The sequence below is a fragment of the Larimichthys crocea genome, chromosome VII, assembly GCF_000972845.2.
Source record: "Larimichthys crocea isolate SSNF chromosome VII, L_crocea_2.0, whole genome shotgun sequence".
NCBI lineage: Eukaryota > Metazoa > Chordata > Actinopteri > Sciaenidae > Larimichthys > Larimichthys crocea.
In genome coordinates, this window is record NC_040017.1 from 27198672 (window position 1) to 27213256 (window position 14585).

Genomic DNA, 14585 nt, shown 5'->3' on the forward strand with positions numbered 1-14585 from the left:
GTCCCACATTTACTCTTGTCCGGCGGCTTCTTGCTCGCTCACTCTCTCCTTTTCTCTTCTTAGCTTCCTCCGTCAGCGTCCTCTTCGCTCTCTTCTCCTCTGCCATCATGTCCATAGAGGCTGCTGAGCCTGGTTACACTGCCTCTGTGATACAAACACCAACACTCCCCCGGTGTACTGAACTCCCAATCCAGGCAACCTGGCTAACAAACTGATCTAACAGCAGCTACGACTGGCAGCAGTTTCACCAAAACCAGTGAAATAGTTGGTGGTGTGTGACTTAGTGTGAGAACAGACGTGTAACATCAACAGCAGTTCATAAATCTGTTCCATCATGGCGTCAGACTGGATAAACGGTTCATGGTGATGAGCTTTTGGTTTTGAGGATGAAGTTTGTCATTTTCTTCGTCTCTGTTTTGGTTTCCTCTTCCCTCCGTCATCTCACCTAAATTATTTTCTCCTTTCATCTCTCCTCTTTCTTCTTCTTGCCCATCCATTTGCTTCCTCCCTCCTGTCTCCTTTGATTTCATTTATCTTTTGTTCTCCCTCTTTCCTTTCCTTTCCTTTCCTTTTCTTTCCTTTCCTTTCCTTTCCTTTCCTTTTCTTTCCTTTCCTTTCCTTTCCCTGTCTAATCTTGACTCATGTCCTTCATCTCTCCTTTACTCCTTGTTTCCTCTCCTCTCACAGGCGCAGATCCCCTCTCTCCATCCATCCATCCATCCGCGCCCCCGAGGACCAACCGCGCTCCTCGGCACCCCGCCCGGCAGCGCGCGGTGTGTGTGTGCTTGTGTGTCATGAGGGACCGCAGGGAGGGGGAGCTCGTGTGTGTGTGTGTGTGCAGTTTGTTGAGTGTGTCGGGGCGGACAGGAGAGAGCAGAGAGAGAAGCGGAGCAGCAGCGAGGACAGTTTTCTCTCCGGTCTTTCACTCTCAGCAGATACTATGCGCATCGCATCGAGTGCGGGCCGGCACTAGAACCCAAGGTAAGAGACGTTTCTTCACAGTTCTGCTCTGTTTGCGGACACACGCGGTTTGTGCGTGTTTGCTGCGCCCACCTGCTCCTGCGGGCATCACTGGCTGCTGATTCCAGCCGAGTACGGCCATGTGGAGCGGCCGTGCGGTGCCAACAACTAGACTACTGTCAGAGTACGTCTCCATGGAAGTGTTGTTGGCGCTTTAGAGGCTGTAAATAGGTTAAAATGTGTCCTAACCGGCGTGTGTGTGTCTGTAAGGACGAGCTTTGACAGATAATTATCATCATCTCTGGAATTATTTTGATAACTCGCTCGACACCGTCAGGATGAGTCTCTGTGTCCCGCATCCTCTGAAGTTTAGGAGCGTGAGTGAAATGCTAAACATGTTGCGGGGATTTTTTGGTGAGATGCACACAATGGGACACACACACACACACACACACACACACACACACACACACAGAAAGGCTCCGTCCTCCAGCCTGACGCTCTCATCCAAAGTGCTTTAATGAGCGTTTCTGCCCCGCGTGGCCCCACGGGGCCCCGTCATGCTGGGAGCGCGGGCAGGTGTTGTGTTCAAGCTCAAAGTCAAATCAACAACACCGAGACTTCGTTTGTCAGTGCAGAGAGGAAGTTGAAGATCTGCAGCTCTCTGGTTTTAGTTCAAATGTTTCAGACCTAACCTGGAGGTTTAAAAGCTGCAGCTGACTGAACTCTGGGGACACTGCGACTCCTGGTCGCGGAGATCAACGTCAAGTCAGCAGAAAGACATGTACGACTTCTGGTTAAACTTTCAAAATAAAAGGTTATGTTTGGGCAAATGCAGAGCTGATTTTCAGATATTTGAAAAAGTCTCGAATATACTGATAGTCAGTCTTATTTTGGAGGCTTATGCGCGTATTCCCCTCCTCCATGTCAGTAACCATCATACAAAATGTGTCTGACTGTGAGGAATCTCTGTGTTCATAGAGGTTTTATCTTGAAAAGCTGTTCCGGTTTCATCCTGTCTGTTTCTGCTGGTTGACGCAGCGCGGTGATCTGTCCGGTCAGAGGTTTGTTCAGGTTCGGGTTCGGGTTGGTTTCTGCACTTTAACGCCGCCCGGACACGTTCAGCCTCCAGCAGACTCCATGTTCAGTTTCAGTGTTGAACTGACCGAGTGTTGCGTTAAAACGAGCTGTGTGTGCGGGATTCCAGCAGTGGTGTTGCGTAACTGTGCGTGTTTACATGCAAATATTGGATCTTATTTTTATATTTCAATTAAAACACGATGTGTGTGAGTGTCGTCAGCTCTGATGGGCTCCAGGATTTCTGAGCTTGTGGCAGATCTGCAGGACGCACAGTGCTCCGTTAGAGATGTGGAGTAGTTGATGCATTGGCAGTAGTTTTAATAAGGAGTGGGCTGTGAGAGATTGTCTGCAGCATGCAGGCTGGGGAGGAGGAGGAGGTGGAGGAGGTGGAGGAGGAGGAGGTGGAGGTGGGACCCTCCTCCGCCTCCTCCTGCATGTGTGCAGAAGCTGCAGCGGGGCTTCCCTGGGCTTTTCCTTTCTCTTGCTGTCTCTCTGCAGCTTTTCTGGGGGCTTCCCTTGTTTTCCCTGCACCAGCCTTCAGCCCAGCCCTTCCTCCATCCATCTCCATGTCTATGAGGCCTCCCCTCCCTCCTCCCCTCCCTCCTCCCCTCCACCCCCACTCCAGTCCTTCCACTGAAGGGGAAAAGGCTGGAGGGTGCAGCAGCAACACAAAAAACACTCTGCATGTTTAGAAAATGATGTGCAGTAATAAGATGTAAATATATGACTAAGCCCGTCCACATCTTTGAATATTTGATTCATGGACTCGGCTCAGTGTTGTTCTTGCTGTGTGGCTCCTCGGACAGCAGTGTAAACACCAGGAGACGCTTCCCTCCTTTGATGGTTCTGCACTGCTCCAGCTTCTCGTTGAGCCCCGTGCTGCTTCACCTTTTTATATTATGTGATGGATTATTCATCAACGCTCCTCCTTCCTCTCTGCCTCTTCCTCTCTGCCTCTTCCTCTCTGCCTCCTCCTCTCCTCCATTATCTATCTCTGTCTTTTGCTTTCACTCTTGCGTTTTCCCATCTTCTCTTTCCTCTCCTCCACCCGCCCCACCTCTCCTCTCTGCTCCCTCAGCATCTCCTCCGGTCCTTTCATCCTCCATTCATTCCTCGTTTCACAGCTATAAGGCATTTAGCAGATCCTCTCGCTCCGAGTGACTCCGATGTTCCTCTGTGTTCTGCATCTTTTAACCTTTTTTTACCCCGTGGGTGTTGTGCTGCTCTTTCATCCCCGCCCCATGAATCACACTTGGGAGAAGCTCCAGCACAACCAAAACTCTGTCGGATGCTGAGCAGCTCTGATGGAGCAGCTGTTGAAGTGATAATCGGCAACATTTTGATGGTATAAAATATTTAGTATTCCATGCTATGATTGAACAGAAGGCAAAGAAACCCTCAACAACTGTTGTCCTGAACAGCTGATGTGATGAAGTGACAGACTTCAAACATCTACTCGACATCTGAACATCTTAATTACAGAGATTGTTTGACATGAGTCAGTTTGTCTTTGAGTACAGGTCATGACAGAAGTGTGACAGCCGTCTAACAAGCAACACTCAGGCGTCATTAACCGCAGCTTCAGTCGTTGTAAGTTTACATCAACAGACATTGACTGTCTCGCTCAGTGTCAATGGACAGAAAATCTTTAAAGCAAATTTCCAAAGTTCGGCACTTCCAGGAGCTCAAATGTGAAAAAATTCTGCATGACAGGAAATTGAAGATTTTTGGGGGCTTGGCCGTCTGAGGAAGTCACCTGAAACTCTAAAGATGTTTCTTTAGGAGTGTCACGATTCTTCAGATCTACAGTTTGATTTTATCACGATTTGATTTAATTTTCAGCACTGATCACGATCAAACTCCTCTTTTAAAAGATGAGCTACATGCTACAGTGTGATATAACCCTCACATCTTTGCTGGAATGAACCAAACTAAGGACACATGGTCAGACTTAAATACACAAAGTTAGAAATAAACTGAACACAGGAACAGAGAGATGAGTCAGGGGACGATAAAAGGTGTCTTAAAATGTTTTTGATCCTTTAACCACAGTCAAGACATTTTGTGCTAATGTGTATTTTGGAAGTCCTTTAAAGTAGTTTATAAGATCTCATCACTGGTTCATCTGGTGATCTAGTATCTGGTGTTCAGCTCCTGTATCGGAGTAGCAATCACTCACTGTCTTCTTTTGTCCTCACACCTCGTTATCCGTCTTCCTCCTGCCTCATAACTCTTCCTCTTTCCCTCCTCGTCCTCTGTGTCTGATTACGCTCTTGGGATGCATTCAGGGTTGTTTTTGTACTTCCAGCCTCTCATCCGCGGCGTTTTTTCACACTTCTTAATTACACAAATGATCCGGCTGATTGGTGCGCAGTGTCTGGGTGGAGGTTGGTACACAGGCTCAGATAAACTGGACTGATTTCTTAGTTTTTGGCGGCACAGACAGGCTGGCATGCGGTTAACGTTTGGAGAGAAAGTCCGAAGCTCCCTCACTTCAGAGATTGAACTGTAAACTTGAAGAAGAGACGGTGAGAAGCATCGCTCCATCATGTTTGGTCAGAATTGGATCAGAGACGCTGAGCGAGAGACAAACAAATAAAAGAGCAAACAGGCTGATCTTTTATATCAACACACCTCCAGTTTCATCGTGACAGATAAAAGACTCAGGAGCTTAAGACAGGCTGAAAGCCTCTGGAGCACTGATGTCCAATAAGATCCAGGAGATGGACTTTAAGACAGGCAGGAAACAAAAGCTAGAGATCAGACAGACAGAGCCTTTAAGAGAGGACAAGACACAAAGACACAGAAGGACAAACATGCAGACTGAAGCTCTGCTGGCACACATGCAGCACAACAAACCTGATCTCACTAAGAACTGATCCACGCCAAGTTACGTCTCTATATGACTCTGTATGTGGACTCTTATACCACATCACCTGACTCTGACAGCACATCAAACTATAAAACAGGTGCTTCCAGATGTGACACAAGAGGGAAACTACAGCTTCATGTTTTCAAGTGTAGAAGCAAGAGAAGCATTTTGGAGTTTGGAGTGAGAGCATGTTGCTCATAGTGAAAACTCCCTGTGCATCAGCTGCCCAGCAGCAAACAGCAGACACAGTTTGAGTGGAGCATTTCTCTCAGCAGTGGGTAGAGACCAAAACAGAGCTAAAAGACTGAACTGCCTAATGTGAAGTAATGCTGCTTGGATTAGTAGATGCATTTGTAATGCAGTGTCAGTGATAATCTCCTGATGACTTCCGGTGGCTGCTTCAAAATAAAAGCCACTGGTTTAACACTTAATGTGAAGCCGTGGCAATAACTTAATAATGAAGAGAGTGCAACAGATTCTCTGTATCGTTAATATGCTGTGTGTGTGTGTGTGTGTGTGTGTGTGTGTGTGTGTGTGTGTGTGTGTGTGTGTGTGTGTGTGTGTGTGCGTATCACACAGCTTGTTGTGAAGAGAATAACTGCAGTGGCCTCCTGCTGAGCTGCAGCTCCACAGTTCTTCTGCTATGAAATCGCCCTCTGATAACGTGTCTGAAACTCGACTTATAGAGGCAGTGACACGCACACACACACACACACACACGCACGCACGCACACACACACACACAGAAATGGGTTTTATGTTAACTTTTACAGCAGTGGTGCATTATGGGTCGAGCTGAGCGGTGTCTCTGTCTCAGTTCAGTGAAGTTTATATAACAGCAGAGTAAGTGAGGCACGTTTCATTCATCTACATTCCTCTGCTGTTGAGTCGGTGTCACTCCACCTTCTCACCTCCATCTGTCACCTTTACAATTAACCTCACTCTTCTTCTCTCTCTCTCTCTCTCTCTCTCTCTCTCTCTCTCTCTCTCTCTCACTCCCTCCTATATATATATAGATATATATATATCTATAGATAACTCACTCATCTCCACGGCCTCGCTCTCATCAATATGAATGAGGATTACAGTGTCGTATCCATGGTTACACCACTGTGACTCCTCAAAGTTTCTTTCTCTGTGGGTGTTTTGGTATTTGAGTAGTTTGGATGTCGACCATGTGGCGAATCTTTGTAGCATCACTCTCATCATCACCGCCTCGCTCGTCCTGTTTTTCTTCTTCACACTGTCGAATACATTTCCATTAAAAACAAGTTAACCTGTGTTGGTGTGTGAGGGTCCGTCAGTCAGTGATGGATTAGGAGAGTTTGAAACGGCGCAGTCTCAGTGGTCAGTCACCATCAGTCTCTCACAACAACAGGAAACAAGTTGGTATTTGACCCTTTTATCCTGATGACATTTTCTTTTCTTCTCACTGCTGCACTTAGACAGGAAGATGTTTGAAGCCTGCAGGCTGCAACTCTTTACAGTGAGCTTCAGTTACCAAACAGCTTAAACATGATTTTACAGAGCGGGCGCATCAGAGCGTTCTATTCATGAAGCATGAAGCATGTGAGCAGCATCATGTCTGTAAGTCACTGTTATATGAGCAAAGAGGAAAGAGACACTCCATTTCTCTCCATTATTTCCTCACATGCTGCTGAATAAATCATTTTACAGACATAAAAAACCTGATTTAATGTTACTGATATCATGAAGTCTGTGACAAAAGACAAGATGTCTGCCTAAATGTAAGTATGTCAGTCGTCCTCTGATGTGTCGAGTCGTGTGTCCATGGAAGTTATTGGAAGTGACGGTGTACAGTAAAGAGGAAGTGACGCCATTGAAAGGCGGCCAAATGAAACGCACCCTTGAATAAATGATGCATTTATCTTTGAACATTGTTGGAAACATTTTAATTTAATGTGGATCTACAAAATATACAACAGGTCTAATCATTTGAATGCATTCATGTCTCATATCTTTAAAACTGGGATCACGATGTTCAGGGAATACTTGATTTAACGGCAGTATTAAATGATTATATTTCAACATGAAGCAAGACCTCACATGATTTTTAGTGAATTCACTGATAAATTTAAACGACACAAATGTCCCTCATGCTTCCTCCTCATGCTTCCTCCTCATGCTTCCTCCTCATGCTTCCTCCTCATGCTTCCTCCTCATGCTTCCTCCTCATGCTTCCTTCTCATGCTTCCTCCTCATGCTTCCTCCTCATGCTTCCTCCTCATGCTTCCTCCTCATGCTCGTCTCGTTTCTGATCTGGGCCTTTTTAAATCCAAGCTAAAAACCCACTTATTTAGGATGGCTTTTAACACCCAGTAGTATGATGACACTTTTATCATTTCTTATTCGATTTTGTTGCATTTTATTGTTTTTATTTTGTTTGTTTTTTACCTATTGTTCTCGTTATTTATTGTCTACTGTAAAGCACTTTGGTACACCGAAAGGACTGTTGTAAAGGGCTGTATAAATAAAGTACATTTACATTTACATTTACATTCCTCCTCATGCCTCAGAGTTTGTGCAGCCGTCCTGTTTCTCCGTCTGTTTGAGGGATTGTGCGTTATTAGCATGTTCATGTCGATGTGTGTGTGCAGTGTGTCCTGCACTATGCTTGCCTATTAAAAGCTCAGAGGCCGGGCATTAGGGCTCCAGAGAGTTTACAGCAAACACCAGAATCCGCTGCAGGGCGTTTCATGACGGCTCCTTCCGTCTCTTCTCCTCCATCATCCCTCCATCCTCCCTGCCTCACGTCTCCGCTCTCATCTTCTCATCTCAGTTTTTCCTGCTTCTGTCCGTCTCTGTCTCGATCCTCCCAGTCCTCATCTATCATCATCTTCTCTCTTCTTTCTCCAATCCATCCACTCATGTTCTTCCCTTTATGTGATTTTCTCCTCTTTCATCTCATTTTCTTCCACTCCTGACATCCCTTTTTCCATGCATTTACCTCTCTCCTCCAATCATTTCCTCTGTCTGTTTTTCTTTCATTCATCTACAGCTCTCTTCTTCTGTCCTCATCATTTTATTTCCTTCATGTATCTGATGCCTTCTTTTTACCTCAGAGCTTTTCTTCTCCTCTTTATCTTCCCTTTCTCCTCTCTTCTTTAGTTGCTTCCTTTCCTTCCTTCATCCCTTGTTTCTCTCCTCAAATTTATTTTCAGCTCCTTTCCCCTCAAACTCTGTTCCCACAGTCGACTCCTCCGCCCGTCAGTGCCATGTTGGTGCAGTGTGGAGGACACTGTAGTGTTCTGGTTGGTGTGGGTTGGATCAGCTGGGTTGGATCAGCTGTGAGAGGGGCCCACTCAGTGACCTCCTCTTCTTCTTCTTCTTCTTTCTCAACTGTCAGGACGAGCTGCAGAAGCTTCTGCTGCCATCTGTTTATGTAATAACCACAGACCTGAAATAATCATCTGGAATGAGACATTTTGAATAATGAAGAAACACGACTTAGAGTCTGCGGTGATGCCATCAGCTCTGTGTGCAGTGTGTGCAGGCAACATACTCATTCATCACCTCAGCGTGTTAGCATTGTGACGACGGCTCAGTGTGACGGAGAGAATGTTTCCCTGAAGAAGAAGAAAATGTTGAATTCATGGTTTTTCTTTTTAATTATTCAGAAAAAACATTTTTAGTCTCTGTTAAAGACCAAAACATAAAAAAAACATTTTGAGGTAAACCATCACCAAACGTCTCCATCCTCTTCTGACTGTCAGGCTCAGCATCCGCCTCCTCCGCTGTCCTTCATCCTCTGCTTTTACATCCACCCTGGAGCCACTCTCCACTTTACCTCTGTGTGTGATTGACAGGCAGTAATCGTGTCCACTCATGCATTTCCTCTGTGCCCTCAGGGGTTAGGAGACACACACACACACACACACACACACACACACACACACACACACACACACACACACACACACACACACACACACAGTTATTAGTGGTTAGTGATGTCATGTGGCAGCAGACACCCACAGCGCTGAGCTGATGTTCAATCAGCAGCATGCACAGATCTGATGTCAGTGCAGTTTATCAGAAAACGTCAGAAAACAATATTTAATGTGCAGAAAACATTAAACTGACTTGGCTACAGTCTGCTCAGAGCCAATGTTCAGGTCTGCAGATGATCTTTATTAGATCAGATGTTAGACGATCAGGTGTGTCTGTACTTTCAGCATGAGGATGAAGATGATCCTATGACCAGACAAGAACATTTACACTTCACAAGTGACGTGCACATGCTAAAGATGGACATCAACATGTATGAAAGTCAGACGGACCATCAACCCATCCACCAGACTGACCTCCACCCTCTCACGTTCACCTTCGCTACATGCTTCATGGCAGCTTCGTCAGCAGGTCCATGCTTCAAACGATGACCCTCTGACTTCAGTTTTACATGTGAAGAGCTCTGTGGTGAAGTTAGCAGTAATAAATATGCAGCACCTAGTTATACTTTCAAAATACCAAAACCACGTCACCTGACCAGAATATTAGACTAAAGATAACCTGGCTTCTGCTGGCAGTGAAATGTTTTCATCAGAGCTGGAGGAGTTCTAAATGTTGAAAATATTGGTGATGCTCTTCGTGTCTCTTTGCGTCACACGTCTCCTCAGCCGCGCTCCATTTTGTGTATAGAGATTGGACCCAGCCAGTGGACGAGCAGCAGGTGGGAGCTCTAATGTGCACAGAGTGATGCATGGACACGTTCACCAGCTTGACAGGGTCACATGAGGATTGAGACTGAAGCTGTGGAGGTGTCTGCACTCAGCACACAGATGGCAGGTGTGGACTGTTTTCTGTGGATTGTTTTGATGAAAGTCTCAGCTGTGAAACATTTATGATTTGTAATTCATCACAGCTGCCTGAACTGAAGCTGACCGCAGCTTCTGTCCTCATAGGAAACAAATGTTTAACTTTATAAAGCTGCAGGGAGCCGGTGTTCGAGCGTTCAAAGTCAGAGTTTGGAAAAGAGATGTGACCCTCATCATCTGTCACAGACACACAGGGTGTATGAACACACACACTCCACTTGTTCAACAGATTGCTGTTTTTACACACCACTGAGGCCACCGCACCTTCAACACACACAAACACACACACGTGCATGTACGCACAAATAGGCACGATACACCCCACCGGTCCACCCACGTACAGTCATTGGTCCGAGTCCAGGAACTGTGCCACCAGCTGTCCCCCTATTGGCTGTTGTCCTGATGTAGGAGGTGTGTTTGTGTGTGTGTGTGTGTGTGTGTGGTACGAAGGGCTTGCTGACTTTCACTCAGTCTCCTTCTGTCAGTCTCACCCACTCTTTTCGTCTTACATGGACATCGTAGGACTGAATAAACAGAGCAGACTAAAACATTGTGCGTCATCAGTGAAGAAACTTCTTCAGGGATATCCAGTCTGTCTCTCTTTGTGTATCATTCACGAGTCCCTGTGTGAGTACTGCAGCCTGAGAAAACTGAAATTGCAGCATGTTAGGACTCAGCTCAATTAGGGAAAGTAAGCAGTGTTTATTGGCAAGAGTTTGAATTAATAGACTACTAAAAAAGAGAGTGGATGCTGCTCAGACCAAAGAAATAAAGAAAATCTTTACTTAACCAGAAAACAGGAAGACATCTAAACAGAGTGATTTTAAACAAAAGTATCTCTGCGTCTATGTAATCAGTAGTTTTACTGCACTGGTCCGGTCCACAGGTCGTACCGGAGCCAAAACAAGTTGATTCAGTTACAGTGATGATCTGAACACAGAGAGGCGTGATGGCAAATTGTCATGACTGTCGGGGTCTTCAAACTTTAGTGAGTTAGTCTCCAAATTACACTCATGCCGGACCACATGACGCTCCAATCAGGATCCTGCAGCTCTTTAGCAAGTGATGACGATGGTGGCCACACCTCACCAGCCTGGAGCCGATCAGGAGACCACACACACACACACACACACACACACACACACACACACACACACACACACACACCTGACTCAACATGCACAGAAATACAACAAGAAAAGTCACATAGAAGAAGTGTTGGTCGATCGTAAGACAGCAGATCTTCCAAAAGATGTTAGTCTGTGCAAACTGCATAAATCAAATTAGTGTCTGGTATTTTGTTACATATTGTTAAATTCTGTTGCTTTAATGTTCTTCCCATCATCGGCTTGTATAAGAAATTCTCAAATGGATTATTTTAAACAGAAAGCTGCAGAGCGCGGTGCGGTGAGCGCGGAAGAAGTATTCATGTTAGATTGAAGTAGTTTTGGGCCACAGTGTCATTAAATCTCCTTCACGTCCGTCTGAATCAAAACTACACACACACACACACACACACACACACACACACACACACGCACACACAGAGAGGCTGTGATTGGTTTTTGCTTTTTGAAATCATCCCTCCTCCACACTGACTCATCACACAAACTGTAGCCACACTGAATCCGGTCCCTGACCTCTGTGAACCAGTGGTGGTGTCAGTGATGCTTGAATGAATTATTGCGGTGTGTGTGTGTGTGTGTGTGTGTGGGCTCTCTTGATATTCTACAGTCTGATGCTTCCTTCGTCGTGCTCTCAGCAGCAGCAGTTAGTTTTAATTAATTGAAAAATCTGAATATCGGCTCCTGCAGGATCCTCAAATCGATGTTCCAGACTGTCTAACGAAAGGTGCCGTGATGCTGAGCAGAATCTGTGCTGCTAAACAAACTGAAGCAAACAGACAAAGAAAAGGGCGCTGCTGCATGATTTAACACCTCTGTGTTATGATTTGTATTTCCGCTGCAGCCTCACAGCAGGCGGAAAGTTCACTGACCCATGATGACTCCTGTGTGACAGCCGAGCTGTGTCATCACCTTTAGCTGACATGAAGTTACTAAACTGTTTTTTCCCCTGTGACTTTCGTTTCATTCAGTTGAATGGTCAGGGCAGAGTGTCTTTGTGTTTGTGGCTCTGATTTTTTTTCTGACTCGTCGTTGTCATCAAGAATTCATTCATTTGGCCACAGCAATCATGAGTCTGACAGGGTGAAGAAGTGTGACATTGTTGTAATGACAGTAATTATACGCACATCAGTGAGGTGCAGAACTATCAGAACAGCATCAGTGGACAGAGGAAACGCCTGAACACTCACTCCATGACTAAAACTTTAATAATGACAATAATGGACCTCCATCCGGTCAGAAGACTGAACGGCCACATTACTCACACCAATATACTGAGAAGCTCTGTGGTGGCAGCTGTAACAAAAACAAGTCACTATACAATAAGTAGATAAAGGTACAGAGAGAAATGATACAAGAGTTGTATTCCAGAATATAAATATTGACTTTATTTCAGAAACATCACATTAAAATCTGTGTCATCTTTTGAAAGAGAAAAGTCAGATATCTTCAGTTCATGCACAGAAATGGGCTCCATGTCACTTTTTTCTCTATGAAAAATTATCTAGATGAAATCCCAAAAGGTTTGAAAAGCCTCTCAATGCATTATGTACTTGTTGGTGTGAATGTTGTGCAGTTTTCTTCCTCATGTTCACGTTATAAAATGATTCGTGTTACAAGACATTTGCAAATCTTAGAAGTTGTAGGAATGCTTAGAATAAACGTCTAAGTGGTTATGTCGTGGCTGATTGGCCCAAAGAAGCTTACAGACATCTGTGCTCTGAAACTCCATCGTAATGTGTGTGTGTGTGTGTGTGTGTCTGTGTGTGCAGGCCTTTGTGATCAAGGTGATGAGTGTGTTATATAAGACGTAAACATTTATCCTGCATGCTCAGCAAGCCTCTGTGACCTCTGACCTCTTTACAGCAGAAACTCGTTGATCCTCGGGCTGTTCGGCTCGTTAGCTCTGATCTGTGCGTCGTGTTTACTGTCACTTTTATTTGATCCGTTTTAATCCAGAGAAGATTCAGTCAGCTCAGTCTGTTTCCTCTGCAGTTACATCACCTCTGATCTGAACCTGCAGGCTGATACTGAGACATGACAGATTTTGGGGTCTTGATGTGTACTACTTTACAAACTGTTTGTGTTCTGTAAGGGGCTGAATCCATATCTTCCAATTTTCCACAACGTGAACTCCCCAGAGAGGTTAATAAGATCACAGCAGCAGAGCTAATGGTCTTGTGCTGTGTGGTCATGTTGAGATGGTAGAACTAGATTTATAAAACTTTGTACTCTCACCTGCAGTTACACGAGGAGAAAACCCAGACAAAAGTACAAAAGTTGCTGTTTGAAAATCTGGTGAGTTTAACAAAGATTTAACACAGTCGTAGTTTTCTGGTAGAAAGTCCTGATGGCAACAACAAACAACAGCAGGTTCAAATTTCACAAGAGGTTCACAGGGTTACCATCTAAACGTCACCACTGTTTCTGTGACACACACACACACACACACACACACACACACACACACACACACACACACACACACACAGCTGCGTAGCATTACGTGAGGCAGCCATAATGCACACACAGTATAACCACATCAGCACTGTAACAGTTGGCGGCTGTAATGTGAGACAGAAATGTGCTGATAAATAAGAATAAGACTTAAAATGCTGCTTTAAATACGTTGCTAAAGTTTTTCTGAATAGAGTCGACGTGTTCGTGAAACTCTGAGATGTAAAATATGTTCTGATGAAGAAGATGAATGTAAACAATGCAAAGCTCCACAGGGCGTGTTGAACTCATAAAACTCGTGCTGGTCTCATTACAGTTTAAGTCTGAACCTGAGGACAAAAATACATTTCTAACACAATAATTCTGTATTTATGTGATGAGTGCACATTACTGCCGTCTGTGCTGTAAATAATTTATGCAAATTATCCCCGAGTCCTAAACGAGCTGGTAAATTTGTACCATGGGAAGATGACCCGACTGACTGAGCCTCTTTTCTGTTTCTCTTCTTCTGTGGTTCCCCTGCGGCGTGGACGTGTTGTTTTTTTTAGATGGCGTAGGGTCAGGGGTCATGGCTGTGACCATCGTGGCGTTGCTCATTGTTGGTGCAGGATAACGACACAGCTCTGGTTACTGCTGAGCGTGGGGCTGTCCTCACACACTTCCATGTTACACTCACACATTGCCACCAATGAACGAGCACGTGTGTTTAACGCTTTAAAAACCGACGCTCACAGCGGCGAATCAAAAGCCTCCCCTCCGGTCGTACACGCCGCCGTGGGCCGTCCCTCTGCGTGTCAGCATGAGCGAGTGTTTTGTTCTGCTCGTAGTATTGTGTTCGGGTCTGCCGCTCTTATCTGGCCGCCTGCCTGCACCAGCGTCTGGCTGCTCGCCCTGATAACACTTTGTTGTTCAGTCACGGCGCTCTGTAGTGTCCTCTTTTAGAAACACATTCACATCTACAGTAGACCCGACTGTGAATGACCTCCATTGTCAGTGTGTCGCCACACAGATCAGCAGTCAGAGGACGTGTGGAGTGGTGACGTCATGAGCACAGACAGGGCTGAAATGTTTCATGGTTATCTGGATCCAGCTGTGAACACGTGACGCTCTGCTGTTTCTCTCTGAACTGAACAGCTTTTGGTTTTTTGGCGACTTGTTGAACAAAGCGAGGCACGATGACCTTGGGCTCTGTGAAACTGATTTCATGGACGAGATGATTAAAATAATCCAGAGTTGCAGCCTTGCTGTGATGCTCAG

At 45.3% G+C, this 14585-nt stretch overlaps 1 protein-coding gene across 3 annotated transcripts in view; it reads left to right on the top strand.

Annotated features, from left to right (window-relative positions):
* Positions 1-667: 667 nt before the first annotated feature.
* The window catches only part of slc8a2b (solute carrier family 8 member 2b), a 117909-nt gene continuing 103991 nt past the window's right edge, over positions 668-14585 (top strand). For all 3 annotated transcript variants that reach the window (XM_019265565.2, XM_027280171.1, XM_019265567.2), the window contains exon 1: positions 668-981. The gene's annotated coding sequence lies outside the window, so the exon portion shown is untranslated. The remainder of the gene's footprint in view (positions 982-14585) is intronic.